Consider the following 22,050-nt stretch of genomic DNA (forward strand, 5'->3'; position numbering starts at 1 on the left):
TATATATATACAGTTTAATTCAGTTCAGTTGCTCAGTCCTGTGCAACTCTTTGTAACCCCATGGACTGCAGCATCCCAGGCCTCCCTGTCCATCACCAACTCCCGACTTTACTCAAACTCATCTCTGTTGAGTCAGTGATGCCATCCAACCACCTCATCCTCTCCTCATCCTCGTTCCCTTCTTCTCCCACCTTCAATTTTTCCCAGCATCAGGGTCTTTTCAAGTGAGTCAGTTTTTCGCATCAGGTGGCCCAAGTATTGGAGTTTCAGCTTCAGCATCAGTTCTTCCAATGAACATTCAGGACTGATCTCCTTTAGGATGGACTGGTTGGATCTATTATAATTATCAATTTATTTGATGCACTACTGAATTCATTCATATTATTTTTAGCAAATTTTATTTTCTCAATCAGTGGCTACTTAAAGTATAATAACTATAATATGGAAATATAGAAAACATTCTCCATGTTGAAAGGGTCCTTCTGTCCAAAAAATTCAAGTGTCACTTCTACCCAACTCTTACTTCTGGTTTTGAGGGTAATGGATTCAGACGCCCACCCAAGGGAACTAAAGGAGATTTTAGAATTACAGCTTCTAATATGAAGATTGCTTAACAATACATAATAGTCATAATTTTCACCAAGGGAAAACATGAGTTATTTCATAACCTAGGCCATGTTATAAAGCAGCAATCCAAATGGGGCATGTGTGCGTGTGTGTGTGTGTGTGTTATAGAGGACAATAACTATGTTTTTGCACAGATTTTTGATGTGATGATGTATAATATGATGGAGAAATAACTGGGGCTTATTAATCAGTCTTTGACCATCAACCCAACCCTGAGCTGATTAAGCTATTTTTCCTATAAAATATTCATTTCCAAAAGAAAAAGTATTATTGTTAGAACAAGCCCAAGTTTCAGACAGTTTTTATTTTCCCACACTTATGTGACAAAGAATAATTTAGCTCATCTTTTTCTATGATATTTGTGGTTTATTTCTTAAACAGAAGGATTCCTGTTTCAAGATACTCTATAAATGTCCACTTTTCTTTCAAAAACCTGGGTGACCTCTAATATGATTTCAATTTCACAGGGGGCAGAGGGAGGGGTGGGCGACAGGAATCACATAAAAGTTATTGGTTCACTGCCATTATAATGAAAACCATGTGTATGGGGAAATTCACAGCCATAAATCTCTCAATGCACATAACTTCTAATTAAAACCTCATAACAATCTTTCCCAAATAATGAACACAATTTTTAGATCTAGCTTTATTTCATTATCCCAGAAATAGACATGAGGAGTGTATATCTGGGGATGCGGTGCTTGCATACCCTCTCAGAGATCCAGAAGAGAACACCACAGCCACCGTCTCCCAAAAAAAGTGTCAGCGGAGGGAAGTTGTTGGCATTAAAAATAGTATTTACTCTACAGAATTAACATCCTGTGGGTCTCAGCTATCCTATTCTGTTAGGAAGACATTGGACTTAGATAAACTAGTCTCACCAGAACGTGAACATGTATACTCTAGAATACAGAATTCATCTTATGTTGAATAAGAATGATCTGAGTGGGACTTGCCTGGTGGTCCAGTGGTTAAGACCGCCTTCCAATGCAGGGGGTGCAGGTTCAATCCTTGGTCAAGGAGCTGAGATCCCACATGCCTTGCAACCAAAAACCAAAGCCTAAAACAAAAGCAATACTGTAATAAATTCAGTGAAGACTTTAAAAATGGTCCACATCAAAAAAAAAAAGAAAAAGAATGATCTGAGCTATGCCTAGAGCCCAGCTCATTGTATATGCTATTTTGTTGGTCCAGGGTTTGGAGTGTATGCTAAGAAAAGCATGATGCCTTTCTTTAAATAGTCACATTTCATGCAGTCCACTTTGCCTCTTGCCAGCTCCTAGTGGCCAACACAAATAACATTAACAAATTCCAGGGAGGACAAGTGTTTTTCCAGAGGAAGACAAATTGCATGAAAGAGCCTAAAGGCCTATAACAAACAATCAATAAGGGACTTCCCTGGTGATCCAGTAGTTAAGAATCTGCCCTCCAATGCCGGGCGACGTGGGTTTGATCCCTGGATGGAGAACTAAGATTTCCACTTGCAACGGAGCACCACAACTAGAGAGAAGCCTTCATGCTGCAACAAAGATCTCGTTGGCACAACTAGGACCTGACACAGCCAAATAAACAAAATTTTTAAAGAGTCAATGATTCCAGCTTAAACCAAATTTCAGAAACATCCTATGAACAATGAAGAAAGTATTTCCTTTCAGTTAGAATCCTAAAGAGAGAACAATCATTTGGCCCTTAAAACGGTATGTTAATTGCCTTCTTCATTGAAAATTGTTTCTTGTCTCGGCTGGACAATATTGATAATGGTAATAAACATGTTTAATCTATTAGTTTAAATGGAGCACTTATCCTGCCCTAAGGAGCCTTTTTTGAACTCCCTTTCCTTCTCCTGAAAAGTCATGGCTAATTAACAAGCATAAATCACTATTAAAATACAGTAAATCTAATGGCTGTATTACTTGCCTCTTAACAGCAAGTTAATTCATCAACTATGCATATACTGTAATGATCCTTGGTAGAAATTATAATGGTGCTTTTATGGAAGCAAAATAGCATTTAACTATAGGTAATACGGTGATAAACTTGCATCACTAGCTCCACTAGAAAACATACACAACTGCCTCTGTGCCAGCTCAAATAGAGTTTTATTGAATGCACCTGATTTAAAGCCCTCTTTTGGTTTCCTTTTTAATAACTTAGTAAGAACCAGTGATAGTCTAGCCAACTTGTGCATATGTGTTGAAAATTCAAAAATCAACTTCAGACCTGCTTATCAATTTATAGAAACTATCAGAAGCAGCATAACATAATGTTTTTGTTTTTTTTTTAAAAATTCTTTTTAAATTAACCTGGCCTTTTGTCATAAATCATTTTCACAATCTGCTTAGAACATCTAAGAACCCGGCTTATCAAAGATTTCCCAAGACCCTTCATTCAAGCCTGGCCTTTATGTTGAAAGAGCTCAAGCCGCTGGCTGCTACAAGGACTCCGGGATTATGACTGAAGGAGGCTACCTAAGAGTGATCATTCTTCACTGACATCTGCAGCCATTGATGGCGACCGGCTTGGAGGCCCGGGCAGCAGGCCATTAGGGCCTGGCCTCTGTGTCATGTCAGCTGCCTGTGAGCATGAGTGCCAGGTGCAGGAGCCCTGCACAGAGGAGCCTGGAGTCGAGGGTAATGGGCGCAGCGATTACGAACTGATAATTATTCCCTCCCTATTTCATTTCAACTAACTGGTTGCTTCACTGATTATTTTCCCTTTATTACTGAAAATGGTATCCCATGGAGAGGGGCTGATTATATCTTTCTTTCTGGAGAGACTTTGATTTCGAAATGATGTAGCCTGTCGTTTGTGAGATTGTACCTATTTGCCACAAATCTCTAAAAACCACCCTATGGGCTATTTCACAGTGGAGAGTTGGAGGGTTAATGCAAAATATTGTCCTCTTGATACTCTTTTTTAAAAAAAAAAACATAACTCCATATGTGGTCCACTTGCTTTTTTTTTTTCTATTCTGTTTGTATTCATTGAGCAAGTTCTCAATTTCTCTTTGTCGAGTTCCCCTCATTTTCACAGACATAGACTTAAGAAGTCATATTTTACTTCCATGTACCTACTACAGCATGGCACTGTGCTTGCATTCACAAATGTGGCACAAACTTTATATGATTCAATAAAATAAGCATTTTTATAGTCATGTGCTATATGGCCAAACACTAATTAAAAACAGGATGGAGCTTTTATTTCCCCCATTAGTGATATGAGGGCCAAAGTGTTTTAGCTGAACAATGGTTTTCATTGCTATGCAACACAGTTATTAAAGGCTGAACACAAGAGTTTCAAAGGAATATTGTGTAAGCAATAGGGGCCACTTGGTGATGTTAATCGAAGTGACTATCTGCCAAGATTGAATGCTGTAAAAGAAAGCAGTTTGGAATTGAATGTTTAAAAATTAAATAATTGAAACAATTATAAAATGAACACAATGCTCTCCTACAAGTGAATATAAATCTTTTCATCCAGAATCTCAAAACTTACCAGCCTGCCAAGTTTTCCTTAGTGCAGGAAAATTCCAACTCTTATAGATAACTGCAAACTACATCAGTGACATCTTAAAGAGAGATTTAACATTTCTGGAAATTTTGAAGCTATGAAGGGGAAAAATATGTTTTCTATTTTTTTGTTCTTCCCTGAAAAGGTGAAAGAATAAAAGAATACTAAAATCATGCAAATAGTCAATCAGATTTTCTAGATTTAAGATAACTCTGCTACCTTATGTATATAGAAATTGGTTTGCTATAAATACATTTATTATATCAAAATTTAAAATAAACCTTATCAGATGGTATAAAAGTTATTTCTAGAATTCCTTTTTCTTTCTTTTTTTTTTTTTTTGATAGAGGCTCATGCTATCGAACTTTATGGAATCCAACACTTCTTAACATTTTTTAGAGTATGAGAAGTAGACCAAGATTGTGAAGGAGAAGAATCAATATTTTTAAAAGGACCTCATTATGTCAAATGGATTCAGAAGGCACTTTTTAAAGAAATGGGTTTGAGGAGGAAAAGAAAAGCAATGCAAACTTCACTGACTATTATTTTTGCTATATGAAATATTATCTAGTACTCTCTGTTGGAATTGCATATTCCATATGACATTATTTTTGAAATCTCATTCTTGCTTGCCATATGGAAATGTTTCCATATGTGAGAAGCTGGTCTTACCATTTTGCTGAGGGAAATAAATAAAACAGAGTTCTGTGGCCAACTGGAATATAAACATGAAGTAACCAACATCAGGTTCAGATCCAGCACTGTTGACCTCTTGGAGTTAACTGTCCTTAGCTCTCCAACCGCCTAGGCTCTCTGTTAAGACTGGCTTATGCCCTGGAGATGGAAATGGCATCCCACTCCAGGGTTCTTGCCTGGGAAATCCCATGGACAGAGGAGCTTGGTGGGTTACAGTCCATGTGGTCACAAACAGTCAAACACGATTTGGCGAACTAGCATGCACGCACGCATGCATGAATTTTCCATACACCACCAGATTATTAGGAATTCCACTAGGATTTATATGTAACTTGCAAAAACACCTATTATTGAATCTAATATCTTAATTGTGAGTATACTCTCAGACATTGTACCTATTTGTGCCACAGACCATGGGGTCACAAAGTGTCGGGCATGACTTGGCGACTGAACAAACACAAATACAAATACCTACTATGATTCCGATATTCAGGTGTTTTTGTACACCTGTTACTCTAAAGTTGAGAGTTATTACAAAATTTTCCCAAAGCATTTTTCTTTTTTGTTTTTGAAATTAAAAACATGGTACATTTGCAAATATCAGGTCACCAGGCCAGGGTAGCTAGTTCCAACTTATTTTAATATGTGCTTTTATTATTTTTGCCCTGGTTATTTTCAGAAAACAAAGCAATATGTTTTTTAAATTCTAATATCCGTGAACATATGTTTGTCATATCCTTGGCTATAGATCCAAAATCACAGCCTCTGTAAATGCACCGATTCTCGCATCTTCCTTTTACAGAGCAATATGAGTGTCACCTCTAAGCGGAAATGCTTTGGCTCTGGCAGTCCAGTGTGATTTGCCCTAGTGTTAACATCCACTGCATGTAATATTTAATGAGGCTTCCATAGTGGCTCACCAGTAGAGAATCCACGCGCCAGTGCAGGAGACACGGGTTTGATCCCTGGGTCAGGAAGATCCACTAGAGAAGGGAATGGCGACCCACTCCAGTGTTCTTGCCTGGAGAATCCCATGGACAGAGGAGCCTGACAAAAGAGCGGACACGACTTAGTGACTAAACAACAACAGCAGTATTCAACGACATGAAACCATAGGTTAGTCTATGAAAGTGGTTTCCTAATACATGCCTTTTGGACACATTTGTTCTTTTCTCACATTCTTTTACTCCCTTATTCTCTCATTGGGAACCAAACTCGAGATACTAACATTGAATCTATTCACTTTGTCAAGGGTTGTTTAAAAACAGCATAAACAGCTACCCTAGTGCATCTAAGTGCCTGGCACGAGATTCCGTAACCAGACAAACAGCACAAACCAAGCCAGCTGAATCTCACACTCAACATCATTTCCTTGGACTGAGCAATTTTGGCTCCTTCTGCTACCCACAACTCCCTTCCCTCATAATTGGACAATTACCCTTAACTACTTTTTGAAAGTAGTATGTGCCATCTGTCACATTACGAGGCTTGATTTTTGCTTCTTGCTCTCATCTGGGGAATGCCAGAGGTGGGGGACACCAAACACTGAAAAGCACGGAAACTTTTCAGAGCCTAAGTTTATTTTAGGTAAGTTTATTTTCCTTTTTTTGTTGTTGTGGACATGTTCACTGGTTAAGAATGTTAATAATATGGAAAGAATTCCCAGAAGTTTTTGGTCAAATTTCAGGTATATAGAAGTTAAAGATATTCAGTTGTACGAACCAAGTAGTCAAAAACAAATACTGTGGCTGTGGATTTGAGTGAGCTGGTCTTTAAAAGGACAGGGTGAAGTGGGAACTCTTCAGTTTAACCTCTCTTAACCTCTTTGCTGTGTGTGACTTACAATTTTCTTAGTCATAATGATGTCAGAGTGTATTTTCTCTCTGAATGATCAGACCCAGAAGCATAGTTAAACCATACCCACGCCTCTCTCCACCCTGGAAGCACCATCCAGTACCTCACTTGTGAAAAACACAATAATAAAATGGTACTTTTCATCTTAACTTGATGTCCTTGTGAGTTTTACATTTTCTCTGAGAATTCAATGAGTTCTTCAGATTCCTAAGATTTTTATTTTTCTAAAAACACTGTAATAATAAGATACAGAACTTGTTTTATAAAATCTTAAATGTTGTCTATATTTTTGGTGACCAAAAAATTAGAATGAACTTATAACTTGAGACTCTGGTATTGTAGATACCTCTACCACCTTCTGAATATTCAACTTTGCTATAGAAAACAAAATAAACAGGATAAATAAAACCATTAGAAGGATGAAGCACAGACATTAAGCAAGCAGTTTATGAGACATAGATGAAATTTACAGGGTGTAGTAGTTGTCAATAATGAGTAAGCAGGAAGCTTGAGAGACATGAGCAGCATATACAAGATTTATTATATGTAAAGTAAGTTACTAACTTCTAAGACCCTTTGTGACTCCATGGACTGGAGCCCATGAGGCTCCTCTGTCCCTGGGATTTTCCAGGCAGGAGTACTAGAGTGGATTGCCGTTCCCTTCTCCAGGGGTTCTTCCTGACCCAGGGATCAAACATGGGTCTCCTGCACTGCAGACAGATTTTATACCATTTGAGCCACCAGGCATCAGGGAAGCTCCAGACAAATTAAAGGTACATAAAATTAATGGAACATATTATGGAACAAACAAGAATGTTACTTACAGATAGAAAGGAATGGAAAGACTACAGAATAATTATAGATCATGTCACCTCTATAGATAGCCCTGCCGTCTATAAGTTGGCCACATATTGGTAATACCCATCATGGTCTCATTCTGGCCCTATATGTACTTTGTTCAAGAAATTCAGGTAAAAGCTAGAGTTTCAGAAGCTAACTGGCAAATCACAGCAAGGACTGGGCATATTTCCCAGCTTCTCTAGGATACAGCAAGTGAGTGTTGACCCTGTTATTGCTGTTCAGTTGCTCAGTCATGTCCAACTCTTTGTGACCACATGGACTGCAGCGTGCCAGGCTTCCCTGTCCTTCACCATCTCCCAGGATGTTTCAATTGCTGGTCTTCTTCAGAACAACACCATCAGCTGGGAAGACTTATGAGTCCGAGAGAAAAGAGCAGAAATCAGGCAATGACCCTTCCATCCTGCTTGCATCCTGCTTTGTATTAATCTTCCCTTCCTTTTCTCCTTACTTCTCCTGTGCATTCTTAAATGATTTTAATTTGAGCATAATTTGAGCATTTTAATTTGGCCTGTGAGCTTCTCTGTCCCATGACCATTGGGACAGTCTGAATATGCCTGGTTCATATATTTCAAGGTTTTATCAGTTCACTTCAATCACTCAGTCGTGTCCGATTCTTTGCGACCCCGTGAATCGCAGCACGCCAGGCCTCCCTGTCCTTCACCAACTCCCGGAGTTCACTCAGACTCACATCCATCGAGTCAGTGATGCCAATCAGCCATCTCATCCTCTGTTGTCCCCTTCTCCTCCTGCCCCCAATCCCTCCCAGCATCAGAGTCTTTTCCAATGAGTTAACTCTTCGCATGAGATGGCCAAAGTACTGGAGTTTCAGCCTTAGCATCATTCCTTCCAAGGAAATCCCAGGGCTGATCTCCTTCAGAATGGACTGGTTGGATCTCCTTGCAGTCCAAGGGACTCTCAAGAGTCTTCTCCAACACCACAGTTCAAAAGCATCAATTCTTCGGTGCTCAGCTTTCTTCACAGTCCAACTCTCACATCCATACATGACCACAGGAAAAACCATAGCCTTGACTAGACAAACCTTTGTTGGCAAAGTAATGTCTCTGCTTTTCAATATGCTGTCTAGGTTGGTCATAACTTTTCTTCCAAGGAGTAAGCATCTTTTAATTTCATGGCTGCAGTCACCATCTGCAGTGATTTTGGAGCCCCAAAAAATAAAGTCTGACACTGTTCCCACTGTTTCCCCATCTATTTCCCATGAAGTGATGGGACCAGATGCTATGATCTTCGTTTTCTGAATGTTGAGCTTTAAGCCAACTTTTTCACTCTCCACTTTCACTTTCATCAAGAGGCTTTTGAGTTCCTCTTCACTTTCTGCCATAAGGGTGGTGTCATCTGCATATCTGAGGTTATTGATATTTCTCCCGGCAATCTTGATTCCAGCTTGTGCTTCTTCCAGCCCAGCATTTCTCATGATGTACTCTGCATAGAAGTTAAATAAACAGGGTGACAGTATATAGCCTTGACGTACTCCTTTTCCTATTTGGAACCAGTCTGTTGTTCCATGTCCAGGTCTAACTGTTGCTTTCTGACCTGCATATAGGTTTCTCAAGAGGCAGGTCAGGTGGTCTGGTATTCCCATCTCTTTCAGAATTTTCCACAGTTTATTGTGATCCACACAGTCAAAGGCTTTGGCATAGTCAATAAAGCAGAAATAGATGTTTTTCTGGAACTCTCTTGCTTTTTCCATGATCCAGGGGATGTTGGCAATTTGATCTCTGGTTCCTCTGCCTTTTCTAAAACCAGCTTGAACATCTGGAAGTTCACGGTTCACGTATTGCTGAAGCCTGGCTTGGAGAATTTTGAGCATTACTTTACTAGTGTGTGAGATGAGTGCAATTGTGCAGTAGTTTGAGCATTCTTGGGCATTGCCTTTCTTTGGGATTGGAATGAAAACTGACCTTTTCCAGTCCTGTGGCCACTGCTGAGTTCTCCAAATTTGCTGGCATATTGAGTGCAGCACTTTCACAGCATCATCTTTCAGGATTTGGAATAGCTCAACTGGAATGCCATCACCTCCACTAGCTTTGTTCGTAGTGATGCTTTCTAAGGCCCACTTGACTTCACATTCCAGGATGTCTGACTCTAGGTCAATGATCACACCATTGTGATTATCTGGGTCGTGAAGATCTTTTTTGTACAGCTCTTCTGTGTATTCCTGCCACCTCTTCTTAATATCTTCTGCTTCTGTTAGGTCTATACCATTTCTGTCCTTTACTGAGCCCATCTTCGCATGAAATGTTCCCTTGGTATCTCTAATTTTCTTGAAGAGATCTCTAGTCTTTCCCATTCTGTTGTTTTCCTCTATTGCTTTGCATTGATCTCTGAGGAACGCTTTCTTATCTCTTCTTGCTATTCTTTGGAACTCTGCATTCAGATGCTTATATCTTTCCTTTTCTCCTTTTCTTTTCACTTTTCTTCTTTTCACAACTATTTGTAAGGCCTCCCCAGACAGCCATTTTGCTTTTCTGCATTTCTTTTCCATGCGGATGGCCTTGATCCCTTTCTCCTGTACAATGTCATGAATCTCCGACCCTAGTTCATCAGGCACTCTATCTATCAGATCTAGGCCCTTAAATCTATTTCTCACTTCCACTGTATAATCATAAGGGATTTGATGTAGGTTATACCTGAATGGTCTAGTGGTTTTCCCTACTTTCTTCAATTTCAGTCTGAATTTGGCAATAAGGAGTTCATGGTCTGAGCCACAGTCAGCTCCTGGTCTTATTTTTGCTGACTGTATAGAGCTTCTCCATCTTTGGCTGCAAAGAATATAATCAATCTGATTTTGGTGTTGACCATCTGGGGATGTCCATGTGTAGAGTCTTCTCTTGTGTTGTTGGAAGAGGGTGTTTGCTATGACCAGTGCATTTTCTTGGCAAAACTCTATTAGTCTTTGCCCTGCTTCATTCCATATTCCAAGGCCAAATTTGCCTGTTACTCCAGGTGTTTCTTGACTTCCTACTTTTGCATTCCAGTACCCTATAATGAAAAGGACATCTTTTTTGGGTGTTCTAAAAGGTCTTGTAGGTCTTCATAGAACCATTCAACTTCAGCTTCTTCAGCATTATTGGTTGGGGCATAGACTTGGATTACTGTGATATTGAATGGTTTGTCTTGGAAATGAACAGAGATCATTCTGTGGTTTTTGAGATTGCATCCAAGTACTGCATTTCGGACTCTTTTGTTGACCATGATGGCTACTTCATTTCTTCTACAGGATTCCTCCCCGAAGTAGTAGATATAATGGTCATCTGAGTTAAATTCACCCATTGCAGTCCATTTGAGTTCACTGATTCCTAGAATGTCAACATTCACTCTTGCCAGCTCCTGTTTGACCACTTCCAATTTGCCTTGATTCATGGACCTGACATTCCAGGTTCCTATGCAATATTGCTCTTTACAGCATTGGACCTTGCTTCTATCACCAGTCACATCCACAACTGGTTATTGTTTTTGCTTTGGCTCCATCCCTTCATTCTTTCTGGAGTAATTTCTCCACTGATCTCCAGTAGCATATTGGGCACCTACTGACCTGGGGAGTTCCTCTTTCAGTATCCTATCATTTTGCCTTTTCATATTGTTCATGGGGTTCTCAAGGCAAGAATACTGAAGTGGTTTGCCATCCCTTCTCCTGTGGACCACATTCTGTCAGACCTCTCCACCATGACCCTCCCATCTTGGGTGGCCCCATGGGCATGGCTTAGTTTCATTGAGTTAGACAAGGCTGTGGTCCTAGTGTGATTAGATTGACTAGTTTTCTGTGAGTATGTATGGTTTCAGTGTGTCTGCCCTCTGATGCCCTCTCACAACACCTACCGTCTTACTTGGGTTTCTCTTACCTTGGACGTGGGGTATCTCTTCACTGCTGCTCCAGCAAAGTGCAGCCGCTGCTCCTTACCTTGGACGAGGGGTATCTCCTCACCGCCGCCCCTCCTGACCTTGACGTGGAATAGCTCCTCTAGGGCCTCCTGCACCCGCGCAGCCACCGCTCGTTGGACGTGGGGTTGCTCCTCCCGGCCACCGCCCCTGGCCTCGGGCGGGCCGCTACAACGAGGCACAGAGCACTGGCGGCTGCGACGGCATACAGAGCGTGGCCGAGAGGAGCTACCCCACGTCCGAGGTCAGGGGCAGAAGCCGGGAGGACCCCATGCCCGAGGGGCAGCTGCCAAGAGGAGCTACCCAGCGTCTGAGGTCAGGGGCGGCGGCTGAGAGCGCCAGGCTGCGACAGAGCAGGAGCAGCTGAGAGGAGCTACCCCAAGGTTTTGTCACACAAGGGTAATTTCCCACGTGACTGTAAAATGAAGAACAAATATATTAATCCCTGTAATTATTATAAACCATTTAAAAGGCAAAGTCTCAACTAAGTTCTAGTTTTAAAAATCTAGTTATTCCCTTTCTAAGATAAACAAATTACCATAGAAAATTTGAAAAGATACATGCATTCCAATGATCATAGCTGCATTACTTAAAATAACCAAGACATGGAAGCAACCTATGTGTCCATTGACAGATGAATGAATAAAGACATACACACACACACACACACACACACATATATATAGAAATACTTCTCAGACATAAAAAAGAGTGAAATAATGTCATTTGCAGCAACATGGATGAACCAAAAGATTATCATAACAAGTAAAGTAAGCCACATAGGGAAAAATGAATATCGTATGATACTGCTTTTACATGGATTCTTAAAAAATGATACAAATGAACTTATATACAGAACAGAAATAGACCTGTGGACATAGAAAACAAATTTATGGTTACCAAGGGGGAAAGAGGGAAAGGATTAACTGGGAGTTTAGGATTAACATATATACACTACTATATATAAAATAGATAACCAGCAAGGACCTACTGTATAGCACAGGGAACTATACTCAATATTTTTTAATAACCTATAAGGGAAAATATGAAAAGAATACCAGCATTTGAATAAGAACCACGACAACTGAGTCTAGACAAGCTCCCCCAATACCACCTTTACTAAAAAGTGGTGAAATCCACCCAACCAGGATCAAACATCACTAACCCACCCCTCCTACTCCTCCACCCCCACCCCAGCCAATCCAGAGAAAGAACTAGGACAGAAAAAATGATCATCTGAGTCATCAGCCTTAAAGGAAGTGCCAAGTTCATGAGACGAGATTGTCTTTCCTCAGAGGGAGGCAGAGCACTGAAGGGAATCTCTGGTAGAGGCTGAAATGCCTGTAACAGGGATCTGGTTATGCTCCCACCTGCATGCTCATTAAGCCTTAGAACCTGACCTTTTGTTTGCTTCTCATCTTAGCATTTCAGGAAACAAGAGGCTTGCTAGACAATTCATTGCTGCAGGACAAGAGATGTGTCTGACCTCCCACCTGTTCTGGGGTTTCTGTGCCCTTGAAAGATGGGTTCCATGTCTCCATGGGTGAAGCACAGGTGATGGAAAAGATGCAGCCCATTAGCAGAGGCCTCCAGCAACAGACAGACCTGACCCAGTTATAGTGGGGCTGGGGAATTCCCCCTTCCGCTGAAATGGTACTCTGCCATAATGTATGCTAAATCGCTTTTATTGTGTCCGACTCTGCAATCCTATGGACTGTAGCCCACCAGGCTCCTCTGTCCATGAGATTCTCCAGGCAAGAATACTAGAGTGGGTTGCCATGCCCTTCTTCAGGGTGTCTTCCCAACTCAAGATTCAAACCTCAGTCTCCCACATTGCAGGCCGATTCTTTACCAATACTTCTCAGGGATAGAGTCAGAGGTTAGGAACTGATCTTTAGTCTCAAGAAAATTATAAATTAGAAGGAGTGGGTACCCTCTATTTCTCAAATTATCAGTGAATGACTAAGCTGTAAAATCACTTTTTGATACACCTTTTACAGAACTTACATTTCGAGACACTTTTGAATTTTGCATATATTTCATATCTCTCTTCTGCTTTATAATTTTCTTGAGACCAAAGACCAGATTCTAACCTCTGACAGTATCTCTGATAAGCATCTATTTTTAAATATAGTTTCATTACTGTAATTTCTACTTCCCAGGTGGCTCAGTGGTAAAGAACCCGCCTGCCAATGAAGGAGAGGAGAAGACATGAGTTTGATCCCTGGGTCGGGAAGATTCCCTGGAGTAGGAAATGGCAACCCACTCCAGCATTCTTACCTGGAGAACCACATAAACAGAAGAGCCTGGTGGGCTACAGTCCATGGGGTCGCAAAGAGTCAGACACAACTGAGCATGTAGGCACACACTGTCATTTATTTCTGGATCATGCAAAAAATAATTCCATTGGTATACTTATTATATTATCCATTTAGTGCCTATATTAATATGATCATTGAAATTTGGCATCTTAAGTTAGTGCTTTGAACAGAGCTATTAAAGAACTGCTTCTGAATGAGTACATAGATGAATCAATAAACATATCAAATAGCCAACACACTTGTCTGAATCAACTTCTACCAAACACTGGCCCTACATTCCAGACCCAGAACCTGAAACTGCAATGACTACTTTTGGTTTTATCTGATAATATTAGAACAAAGTTCAGATAAAATAACACTCTTTCCAAGTGGCAATAAAGTCCCTCTCAAACCTCTCATGTTCCCATATCTCCACCAAGTTACCACCACTGTACTGTTGATTTCTCAAAAAGCATTTTCTACACTTGGATGAAGTGGTGACATCTACTGTGACAGGAAAAAAACAGAGAAAAAATAAGTTGGAGAGAGAGAGTCGGGTAGGCAGCAGATCACACACTCATTTGGGGAGTGGGCTATGTGATCTCATGCTCCACTTCTTCACTTATCTTCTCACTACACCCACCAGTGTGGGTCAATCCCCATCCTATCCCCATTTCCACTTGCATTTCTACATAAAGACATCGAACAAATGTTTGCTGAATCATAGAAATTAATTGAACATTGGTCTCATTAGCTCTTCTTCTAATAATTCATTATTTTCTTCCTTTTGTTTGTTATTTTCTCCTTCCCTTCCTTCTGTTCTTTTTTCTCCCCTTTCTTCCTCCTTCAACATATACTTATTTGAACACCTATTATGTGTCAGAGTCCATGCTGAGTCTCAAGAGTAATAGTTTTTAGCAGGTAATTTTCCTTCCCTCTTGAAACTTGCGATACAGAGATTGGTACTGATTACATAAGCCCATCGATAACATTAATGATGAACAATGCTGTTAAATGTCATGGAGCAGAAGCCCACAGTACATCATATTGGACACAGTTGATGTAATATAGCCAGGGTTTGATTTTCCTTTCCTTGTGTATTTTTGCTATTTAACGTCTATTTTTCATTTTCTATTGTCTTCTTTTTCTTTTCTCCTCTTTTTTGTTTGACTCAAGCTTATCCTCTACATCATCATTAAGGTTTTGAGATATCAATGGATTTTTATTGTTTTAACATAACTTTTAGTTTCTTTTAATTCTTTCTTTTTTAATTAATCTTTGTTGGAGTACAGTTGCTTTTATTGGAGTATGTTGTGTTAGTTTCTACTGAATCAGGCATACATATACATATATCCACTCTGTTTTGGACTTCCGTTCCCTTCAGGTCACCACGGAGCATTAAGTAGAGTTCCCTATGCTATATAGCATGTCCTCATTAATTATCTATTAACTTTTATCTTTAAGTAGCCCATATACTGAACAACCAAGCTAAGATCAGTGCATTTTCATCGCCTTCCCAATATTTAGATGTGTACTGTAAATGAAGATGTGAGAAACACTGGAGCTTGGAAAAGAGTTCAAGGGGATTTATATTCTTAAAGACTGAAATAAGATTAAAAATATTTAAATCATTTCTACCTTAAGGGAGAACAATTTAACACTACCAGAACGAAGGGAAATTTTAAAACCTGCTTATGTTTTAGTCTCTCTTTTGATTTTCCACCCACCTGTGTGCAACTAGCTACCAAGGAACTTCTGATATTGATGCAAGTTTTTATTGTCTTGATTCATGGCATATATAGTTCAATTTATACCCATAATGGGCTACTGAATAAATATAAGAACTGTAAGGAACATGTGTTCAAATATAGAACATTAATGAAGATCATAAAAATAATAAAAACTCTGCACAGTCAACCCAATATACTATTCATCAGACTCTTACAATGCATCCATCTAAGCAATTTTTTTACATCAAATTGCCTCTAGTACTTCAGAAGCAGGATTAAAAAGAGTAAATACAGTTATTAATATGTCTAAATTGACTTTACATTTATTGTAATAAAAATGATACATGTGCACAATATATAATTTGTGCTTACAAATACCACACTTGCATATATTAATTTTCTAAAAATTTTTTGAAAATTATATGGGTCTGATGAATAGTATATTGGGGTGATTGTGCAGAATTTTTTATTATGTCATATTGTTTGTTAACAATTCATTCTTTTTCTTTCATATTTACATTAAATAGCATGGGTCACTTAATAAATGGAGAAATTTTGAAATTTACCTCTTTTTATGAATAGTATTAAATAGGCTATTAAATAAACTTTAAACAAATAATTTTAATAATGTGAAGGTATAATTTGTATATGAATAGTTTCTTTATAAATCACTTCATAAAATGGTAAAATGATTACAAAAATTCATAAAAGAGGTCTGTGAGATTGTACACTACAATAGGAATTCATTAATCCAGAAAGTTGGGAAACTATTTTAATCTACTTTAATTATTTCCTAAAGAGTTCAAGTACACATAGGAGATTTATCATTGAGAGAACAGGCACACCTGCTTGAAACATAACCTTATCTTATCATTTTCTTATCATAGTTTGTTTTATCTTGTATAATATTTTAATACATGCATGTATGTACACCCATACTCAGGCAATCAGTGAAAATGACATTTACAGGTTTTCCCAATTAACTGCCTATACACATTAGTAAATGAAAATAACTCCTTAGATTTTTAAGGGAAGAAACATCTGGGAAATCTTGAAAACCTTTCAGAAATAACCCATACAATTGAGTTATGCTGCATGTATTCAAGCCACCAAGGTCAAGGTCAGCCTCGACTGGCATTTAGAATTTCATGTATTTCAAAATGTGTATAATTTTAATTAAGTCCTAGATCACTTTCAAGGAAAGTATGCAAAGAAAATTCTTTCCTTATTACAAAATCTCCGGGATTTAGCATGGCTCCCTGAAGTCTGTACAAATCACTTAATCCCTTTTCCTCAGTTTCTGGTTGGGAATTATAGCCTTACCGTATAGAGATGGGATGATCAAATACCTCAACATCTATAATGAGCTTTGAAGTCCAGTAATACAGATGTACTGGTTGGGGGGTAGAGCTATTGTTTTCATTGTGCTTCATTACTTTTCTGACTCAGGCTTTCCATTGATGTGAGCCCACAACAAAGCATTCATGGTGTGTGTGTGTGTGTGTGTGTGTGTTTCAAACTGTCAGATTAGTGGCTGCTTATGTTTACACACAAAACAGCCACTCATTGGTAAATCAGTGTAAACTATTATTATTTGATATTTTCCAACTTTTCCATTATTTTTTTTTAAAAAACAAACAGTTTATTAACATGTATGCCTCTTTTATATATGGGAGATACCAAAGAAAACTCAATAATTTCCTGACAAAGCCCAAGCCATCACCTTAAATACTTTCTTTTCCATTCTTTTAACTCACCTTCAGAGTAATCAGAATTATACAGGTCAGAAGTGCTCTTCTGCACACACCCTACCCTTCATTGAATTAGCAACACATTTCACAGATCTAATTTTGACCAAAGAAAAAGAAGAAAGTGGAGTTTTATAGCCCACTAAATGAATGAGCCACCAAAAAGGGCTAATATTTAAAATATGTACATATGATGAGATCAAATCTTGCCAAATCAATGTGACTTCCTGAAATTCCAGTAAAAATGAGAAAAGGAAGACTATCATTGACATTCACTAGAAGAAATAATTTTAATAAAATCAGATGTATTCCTCTTTTCCTTTCTTTGTCAATTTCCATTTCAGAATCATATAAAGGCTTATGTTCCAAAATGAAGCCAAGAAACATCACTCTATTACTACTGAGGTTTAAAGAATTTTGCCAGACCTTTCATAGAACTCACAATTGTCTTCATAGAACTTCACCCAAAAAAAGTAAGTTTTATAAAAATGAATTTTTCAGATAAATAAGGACTCATTTGAAATATTAACCTATTTAAAATAACACTTTTCCATTCCTCCACATTTACTCTAAAACTTTAAACTAATGATAATTTAAATTATTTTTACTTAGAATATGATCTGTGATTATGAAAAATGATAATACAGTGATATAAATCATACTGAATGCATTCTACATTAAAAAATTAATACTGTCACATCAGTGTAATCTTACTGGGAAACTACACATGTATTCAAATGGCATAGTTTGAAACAGTTTTGCAGCTCTTGTTTTGTACATAGTAGGTGTTCATTATTTGTTGAAGGCCAAAACAGGAACAAATAAATGAGTGAACAAGTGAATGAATTGCCTTCAGAGACTATGTGATATTTTTAATATAAAAATAGTGATAAATACTAACTCTTTAATAGTTTTAGAAAAGACAAGAAAATGAGAAACACGCTCTGGTGAATGATAAGAATTTGGAGAATAAGAATAGGGGAGAAATTATGATTGTTTGCTGAGCACCTACTATGTGCCTGCCACATAGTAAAATCGCCAGTTTCCAACCCTCATTTTTGCCTATGTCTCCCAATTTTGTTCTTTTTCTCTTTCTTCTTTACTGGCTAAAACAAAGTCAATTCTTTTCCCAAATCCCACAATAGATTCTCATGAACTTAAGGTAGTTAATGCACATGGAATTACCATAGTAACTCACAGGGAGAAGAGTGGGCATATCATTTTAGCTCTATTAGACTAATAAAAAAGACTTATATGCCCTAACGAGAACTTCTTCTCTTCCTCTTTCTTAAAGTGAAAAAAAGGAGGCTTATTTCTGCCTGGGGTCCCAGGCACCCTAGTCATGAGGGAAACCATCCTGAGGTCAAAGCAATAAGCAAAGCTGGGAGTTCCCTGGTGGTCCAGTGGCTAAACACTGTGGTCCCAATACAAGGGACCTGGGTTCAATTCCTGGTTAGGGAACTAGATCCCACATGCCACAACCAAGAGTTCACCTGACTCAACTAAAACTCCTGTGTGCTGCAACTAAGACCTGACACAGCAAAATAAATAAACAAAAACATACTTTACAAAAGAATAATAAAATAAAAGTAAAGGCTGGACCAAGAGAACATCAGAGGAGCAGAGTGGAATCCTGACACACCTTAACCGGTGTCTACTAAATTTCTGGAGTTTTTAAAGGATGATGCATTTCCTATCTTAAAACTAGTTTGAATAGGGGTTTTCTTGTGAAACAAAAAGCATCCTAATGAAAAGAATAATAATAATAACACTAATCATTTATTGTGTTCAACATTTTGTCAGATACTATAGCAAAAAATTTAAATTCCTGAAGCTTCAAAACAGCCCTGTGAAATATTAATATTAATATATTCTCTGATTTCTACTTAATTGTTGAGGAAAGTGAGAATGTAGCACTTATAGAATATTAAGTATCTTATTCAAGATCTTTTGTTGTTCAGTGGGTGAATTGGAATCAGAATCTGAGATCCTCTAGCCACAAAACCTATTATTATTGTTGTTGTTCAGTCTCTAGGTTCTGTCCAATTCTTTGTGACCCCATGGACTGTAGCACGTCAGCCTCCTCTGTCTTCCACTATCTCCCGGAATTTGCTCAAACTCATATCTATGGGTTCGCACAGAGTTGGACACAACTGAGGCGACTTAGCAGCAGCAGCATGTCCATTGAGTTAGTGATGCCATCCAACCATCTCATCCTCTGCTGCTCCTTTCTCCTTTTGCCTTTATCACTGACCCACTCTGTGATCCTGATCAAGACATTTCATCATTCTGGGCCTCCATTTCTTCACTTGTTAAACGACTGGTAAGTTCCATTCATAATAAAATTCCAAAATTGTTGTGTTCAATGATAGTAAGATCTACCTCTTAGATTGTTAGACAGGGAAGGAGCAGGCAGAGAATACCCAAAGTGCAAAGCCAGAGATTAAAAACTTAAATTCTAGGTCCTACACTGTCCTAATTATGCTTTAACAGACCCTTAGAGAGAGACAGCTTGGGTCCTCTGTGTGTTCTAGTATGAATCTTTAACCTGGGCATTGTTTGATGAGCAAAAGGGGAAAGGGCCCTTCTGCAAAACTGTGTTTCAGAGTTCTGAATTTGACACTGTCAGTGGTTTTAAATAAAACTGTCACAACAAACTATTTTCTCATCTATACCTAGAATTTAAAGAACCAGTTCTAACTTACAATTGGATGCTCAGTTCAGTTCAGTTCAGTTCAGTTGCTCAGTCGTGTCCGACTATTTGCAATCCCATGAATCACAGCACGCCAGGCCTCCCTGTCCATCACCAACTCCCGGAGTTAACCCAAACTCATGTCCATCAAGTCAGTGATGACATCCAGCCATCTCATCCTCTATCGTCCCCTTCTTCTTCTGCCCCCATTCCCTCCCAGCATCAGAGTCTTTTCCAATGAGTCAACTCTTCACATGAGGTGGCCAAAGTACTGGAGTTTCAGCTTTAGCATCAGTCCTTCCAATGAACACCCAGGACTGATCTTCTTTAGGATGGACTGGTTGGCTCTCCTTGCAGTCCAAGGGACTCTCAAGAGTCTTCTCCAACACCATAGTTCAAAAGCATCAATTCTTCGGTGCTCAGCTTTCTTCACAGTCCAACTCTCACATCCATACATGACCACCGGAAAAACCGTAGCCTTGACTAGATGGATCTTTGTTGGCAAAGTAATGTCTCTGCTTTTGAATATGCTATCTAGGTTGGTCATAACTTTGCTTCCAAGAAGTAAGAGTCTTTTAATTTCATGGCTGCAATCACCATCTGCAGTGATTTTGGAGCCCCAAAAATAAAGTCTGACACTGTTTCCACTGTTTCCCCATCTATTTCTCATGAAGTGATGGGACCAGATGCCATGATCTTCATGTTCTGAATGTTGAGCTTTAAGCCAACTTTTTCACTCTCCTCTCCATTAGTCTTTGTTTAATCTGCTGTGAAATCTACTGATTCAGTTTTTATTTTTTATTGTATTTCTTACTTCTAGACTTTCTGCTTGTTTCTTTCTTATAGTTTCCAAGTCTATGCCAAAGTTTCAATCTCATTATGTAGTTTCTTAAAGATAAACATGAGGTGAAAATAAAATGTTGGTTGCTCAGTCATGTCCCACTCTTTGAGATCCCATGGACTGGAATTTTCCAGGCAAGAATACTGAAGTGGGTAGCCACTTCTTTCTTCACGGGATCTTCCTGACCCAGGGATTGAACCTGGGTCTTCTGCACTGCAGACAGATTCTTTACCGTCTGAGACACCAGGGAAGCCCAAACATAAACATAGATATTTTAAATTTAGTTTCTGATATGCACATTATCTGGATCTCCTGTAAGTCTGTTTCTATTATCTGTTCCTTCTTGTGGATTTTAGTCACATGATCCTATCTCTTCATATGCCTTTGTTTTAATGCTGGAGATTATAGATGAAAAATTATAGCAATAATATGAGACTCTGGAGAACACAATCTTCTTCCTGAAATGATAATTTGCTTCAGGTAGACAGGTTTGCTAGAATCACTAGCAATCCCAGATCATCTATCCAATCAAGAATTGAGATGATTCAAGGCTGGGTCTCCCCACTATGGGGGGCTGTCATAGTTCCATTTATCATTATTTATGGAACATAGTCATTTTGAATCCTAGTCCAAAGCTTGAGTGGGTTACTTCTCCTTAGTGGAACCTGAACTCCAGTTTTCATCATTTAGCCCATCTATCTACTGAAGCATATTTTCAGAATTAATGGCATTTCTAGGGACTAAAGTAACCTCAAATGCCACTTTCAAGTCTTCAGAATCCCTTCTCTCAAGTCTTGGTTGCATAAGCTCTCACCATTTTGGTAGCTCTCCAGTGCCTTTACAGAAGATTTTCAAAATTTGTAGCTTCTGTAGCTCTTCAGAATGGGAGGGTTTGTCCAAACTACCTAGTTTGCAACTTCCATAAGCAGAAGTCCTTTGTATGTTTCTATAACATATCCCAATCTACAGGGAGATATACAAGAAACTATAAATGTACTTATCTCTTGGGTGAGGGATAGAAATTTGGGCAAAAAGACTTTTCACTTTTAGCATACATATACATATATATTTTGTGGGCTCCAAAATCACTGCAGATGGTGACTGCAGCCATGAAATTAAAAGACGCTTACTCTTTGGAAGAAAAGTTATGACCAACCTAGATAGCGTATTGGAAAGCAAAGACATTACTTTGCCAACAAAGGTCCGTCTAGTCAAGGCTATGGTTTTTCCAGTGGTCATGTATGGATGTGAGAGTTGGACTGTGAAGAAGGCTGAGCACCAAAGAATTGATGCT

General features: G+C 38.7%; 1 long non-coding RNA gene across 1 annotated transcript in view; it reads right to left on the reverse strand.

Annotated features, from left to right (window-relative positions):
* Positions 1-1,589: 1,589 nt before the first annotated feature.
* Positions 1,590-22,050, reverse strand: part of LOC129626961 (uncharacterized) — a 29,958-nt gene continuing 9,497 nt past the window's right edge. Inside the window, exons 2-3 of the long non-coding RNA XR_008702335.1 lie at positions 5,754-5,880; positions 1,590-1,687 (exon numbers count right to left, since the gene is read on the reverse strand). This is a non-coding gene — a long non-coding RNA (uncharacterized LOC129626961). The remainder of the gene's footprint in view (positions 1,688-5,753; positions 5,881-22,050) is intronic.

Source organism: Bubalus kerabau, chromosome 14 (assembly GCF_029407905.1).
Source record: "Bubalus kerabau isolate K-KA32 ecotype Philippines breed swamp buffalo chromosome 14, PCC_UOA_SB_1v2, whole genome shotgun sequence".
NCBI classification, from domain to species: Eukaryota; Metazoa; Chordata; class Mammalia; order Artiodactyla; family Bovidae; genus Bubalus; species Bubalus kerabau.